Raw genomic sequence first — 5,311 nt, forward strand, 5'->3', positions numbered from 1 at the left:
AAGAAATAAGAGTAAGAGTTTCTTACTTAGATACAACTATCATTAAATTTGTTCTTAACCTTTCTATTACAGGATCCATCACAATCTTTTTTGATGATACCGATATTATTTGTCATCACCTTAAATTTGTTCAATGCATAAGATATATTTAACAAGTATGAAAAGGAAGCAGAGTTGCAAGCATGAACCTTATAACATAGAAGAGATACAATACAGAATTACATAATATTAACAACATTCCTTTTGCACACTTGTTTACAGGTTGTGACAAAATTAGCCATTCACAATTTTATAAAGACTTTGATTTCAGAACCATTAAGCCAAAGATTTGTGCGTTACAGCAAATATTTTTTATGACAATGATAAATTGCCTGATTGGTTGGAAATGCTTCAATTTGCTTCTTTTAGCCGTTACATTCCGCCGCATCGAATCTATAACAAACATGAAAACAAAATACAAAGAAGTGAAACTCTGATCACATTGACACTTCTGCTCTTCCACTTTCTCTTAGAACCTCTACTACCATGGATTAAGAGTAAATCTTATTCCATCCTCATCTAATTGGGGATAGAAAATGGCGTTATGTAGTCACCAATAGCAACGAACGAAAACGCAGACAATTTATTTTATAACTGTTAGCTTATAAAATTAAACAATCTTTGGTGTTAATCATTTTTTCTATCATTGTTCTTATTTCTTTATATTGTTATGAAAATTATTTTCGATACTCAGGCAAACGGTTAACCAAGTTTTAAATTATTAAATTTAGTCTTTTACTTTGACTTTTTTTTATAATATCTATTTCACACTTTAGTGTGAAATAGATATTATAAAAAAAAGTTTTTTTTATAATATCTATTTCACACTTTAACTAGTTAATACTGCATGACATATATATATTTTTTTCTTAAGAATATGGCATTTAAATCTTTCTGCAACACTTGTTAGAAAAATACAACTGATAATCAAAGAGCTATCCAATGTGATCTGTGTAACTCATGGGTCCATGCAAAGTTTAACTATATTGATGCAAAATTTTATAATCTTCTTTTAAATGACTCGTCAGATTTGTATTATCATAGCAGCTTATCTAAGAGTATGGCCTTTAGCTCGATTTTCTAACTTGGAGCTTAAGTTAACATTATTATGCAAGAATATACCTACGAGTTCATTTAACTCTTTTGAGACTCCAAGTAATCATAAAAATATGTTTAAAGATCTAAATAAATTTCCCAGTTCTGTTAATTGCAAATACTATGACGTTATTGATCTCAATAAAACTATGCTTACCAATTCAGAACTATATATTCATCTTAACACCGCTTCTCTACCATTCCACTTTGACGAACTCTGTAGTCTTATCAGCTCTCTTAGTAATTTTCCCTTAGCAATAGGTATTACAGAATCTAATTTATATACAAGCGATACAAATATAACTGATATATACATAAACGGGTTTAATATTGAGCATTGTCCTACTGAGGCTAAAAAAGGTGGAGCACTTTTTATACTTACGCTCAAATTTAAACTTCGCAATGATCTTATGATTTACTCATCTAAATTTTTAGAGTCTATTTTTGTTGAAATTGCAAAACCTTGTGAATCAAACATAATAATTGGCTGCATTTATCGTCATCCTTCAATGAATCGACATGAGTTTACTTCTTCCCATTAACTCTTCTACTTGAAAAGTTAAGTAACGAATAAAAAAAAGATCTTTCTAATGGGTGATTTTAATATGGATGTATTAAGTCACAATGAATCTAACCCTGTTTCTAAATATCTTGATTCTTTAACATCTTATTCACTAAGCCCTTATATAATTTTACCATTACGCATAACGGCTACATCAAAAACGCTCATTGATAACATATTCACGAATCATTACTTAAGTATTGATCATTCAACTGATCAATACTTAAGTAACCTTACAATTTTAATTTCAAACCACATGGCACAATTTGTTTGCATTCCTGGCATACCCAACTACTCCAAAAAAGTAAAAACTTACCGCTCAAAACTGAAAAAAGTCTTGGTCCTAATAGCGTACCTACATTCTTCCTTAAACTAGTCCCACACATTATTTCAAAGCCTTTCTGTACTGTTATAAATAACTCATTTACAATGGTATTTTCTCAGATATTTTTAAAGTTGTCAAAGTTATTCCAATATTTAAAAAAGGCTCTCTACTAGATTTCACCAATACCAATCCATCTCCCTGCTTTCTAATATACGTAAACTCTTTGAGAAGGCAATGCATAATAGGCTTTATGCTTTTCTTAAAACATTTAAATGCTTTTACACCCATCAGTACGGATTTCGTGTCAATCACTCCACTCCAACTCATGCTCTCATTAAAATGACTGAACTGATTAGAAAAGCAATCGATGATAAATATTTTGCATGTGGTGTATTTGTCGATTTACAGAAAGCATTTGATACAGTATATTATTCAAATTTGTTGAAAAAATTAGAATATTATGGGATTAGAAGCGTACCCCTTAAATGGTTTACTACATATTTAAACGATAGAACACAATTTGTTTCTATTAACGACTCAAAATATACCCTTGTAAAATGTTCTAATGGTGTTCCACAGAGTACAGTATTAGGACCACTGCTTTTCCTTCTTTATATTAATAATCTTCATACATCCATTAGATTTGCTACTGTTTACCACTTTGCTGATGATACTAATCTAATGCTGTTTTATAAATTCCTTTAAAAAATTAACAAACACATTAACCATGATCTTGCAAATCTAGTTCAGTGGCTACGCTCCAACAAATTTTTTATAAACTCTAATAAAACTGAACTCATTATCTTTAAATCAAATAAAACAAAAATCTATAAACACATGAACTTTAGATTAAGTTTTTAGTTCAATTTTTCAAAAAAATTGAACCTGTTAACTCAATTAAATATCTTGGTATAAAAATTGATTCAATTCTTTCCTTTTTATTCCACTGTAAAGACTTAGCAATGAAACTAAGTAGATCTAATGGCATGTTGCCCAAAGTTCGCCATTATGTTAATCTTGAGATACTCTTGAACATCTTAGATAAGCATGCCAAGTATGGGGGCAGTCCCATCAACAAGCTCTTATTAGATTATCCCACCTCCAAAACAAGGCTTTAAAATTTATTTGTTTTCAGAATATTAAATTTAATCCTAATGTGCTCTACCTACCTTCTAAAGTGTTATATATGTGTATATATTTAACTTTTAAACTGTCAATTTGTCTGGAACCACCAACACAATAACCTACCTTTAACTTTCATCAATTTCTTTTCCAAAAGTGCCAACACTCGTTTTTCTCCTTTGTTCCAATAGTAATTTAAACCTGTCTGTCTCTAAACACCGCTCTCATAAATACGGGCATAAATCTATAAAGTATCAAAGCATTAAAACTTGGAACAATCTTCCTTATGAACTAAAAGCTCTCAATTCATTCACAACCTTTAAAACTAGTTTATTCTACTTTTTATTAAAAAGATATAGTTAATGTTTATAATTTCTATAATCAATTTTTGTTGTCTTTAGTATTGCTGTTTTTTTGTTTTTTTTTAATTTCTATTATATATTTTGCTGCCATTACTATTGCTTATTGTTATTTTTATAAATATTTACATTACTATTATTAAACTACTTTTAACTATTAGTACTAACATTAATGTTGTTGTTGTTGTTGTTATTATTGTTGTAGATGTTATTATTATTATTATTATTACCATCGTTATTTTTATGTTATAAAGTTTATTATTGTGAAATATATATTGTGAAAATTAGCATTATATTTATTTTAATTAGATATTATTAACATTAGTAGGTGTTTGCTATTAGTAAATTTACTATTTATAAACATCCTTGAATGTAAAATCTTAATTCAGAAATAAATTATTGATTGATTAATTATATATGTTATATATTTTTATTTATTTTGAGATAATATAAAAATTGTTAAAAGAAATTAGGATTAGGATTAAGATTATATATATTCGAAATCAAACAAATATATAATTTATTATATACTTGTAAATAAATATTTATTTTTTCGGTGTAGTTAAGGCAATATCTTATTATTCAGATTTATGATCTGACTATTATTAAACTACGATGTTCATTTCACATAAACAGCGTATTTATTTAAAATCTAAATCAAATTTGGGCAAGCGATCACGATTTTAAGAAGAGTTTTTTTTTTTTTTAAAAAAAAAAAAATAATCTTTGGTCTTTCACTAAAAACATTATTTTAAGTTGCTACAAAGTTTATCATTTTAATTTTTTTCGTCTTTTCATAATCCAAGACCTGATCATTTAACGGAAATATGTCGTGGTTAGCAAAATACCATACAGATGCTAATACATTTTAATTACCTTAACTTCAACGAGTTGTGAAATAAAATTTTTGATTTTTATTTTAAATTATGTCTATTGCTTGTTTTCAAAAGTTTTTTGTTGTACAATTGTTTTGATTCTAATTCCGCAACCTTTGTTTTACAACATAAACCTTGTTGTACAACCATTATAAAACATTATTGCACAACTGTTGTACGACACTTCTACAACTATTGGAAATCAAACTTAAACTTTTCATGTACTGGGTTGTTGAGCAACAACAAACTGAAAATTATTGTTTTAAAGAATGCGCATGTGAAAAGGCAATAATTTCTGGTTTATTTAATCAAAATCAAATAGTTTTAATTTATAAAATTGCCTTCTTAAAAAACAACTTTTTAATTTGTTGCACAACCCAATCCATGAAAAGATTAAAACTTAGGTTATTGTATAATAGATTTTTTATATTGAAAGCACAATTCTAACAACTTTTTAAACCAACTAATAGTAGTTTGAATTAGTCTGAATTACTTGGCCTTATGCTTTGGTTAAAAAATAACCTAGGTAAAATTAATAAGGTAAGGAAAACCTTTGGATATGTAAAATTTAAATTTAACTTCCGACATGGGACCAGTAGCAAAAGTTGGAATGCGCATCGGACCAGTAGCAAAAACTGAAAATTTCATACATGCATGCTTAACAGAAGGACGCTGAATTGTTTCAAAAATAATTCAGTAGCATTTCATAAACTTTATAAAGCATTTTTATTAATATGTATATATATTTTACTAATATGTCCTAATAATGTAATTTTCAAGAATATATGCATGTTATAACAATTAATGCATATCGAGACACGTAAATAATTGTTATAATGTTGAGTTCGCTAATTTATCTTAAAGTAAAGTAGAATATTTTTGTGCAATTTTAAGGAAGCAAGTGATGAAGGGAAAGATTGAAAAAATTGACGAA

This window comes from Hydra vulgaris, chromosome 10 (genome assembly GCF_038396675.1).
Source record: "Hydra vulgaris chromosome 10, alternate assembly HydraT2T_AEP".
NCBI lineage: Eukaryota > Metazoa > Cnidaria > Hydrozoa > Anthoathecata > Hydridae > Hydra > Hydra vulgaris.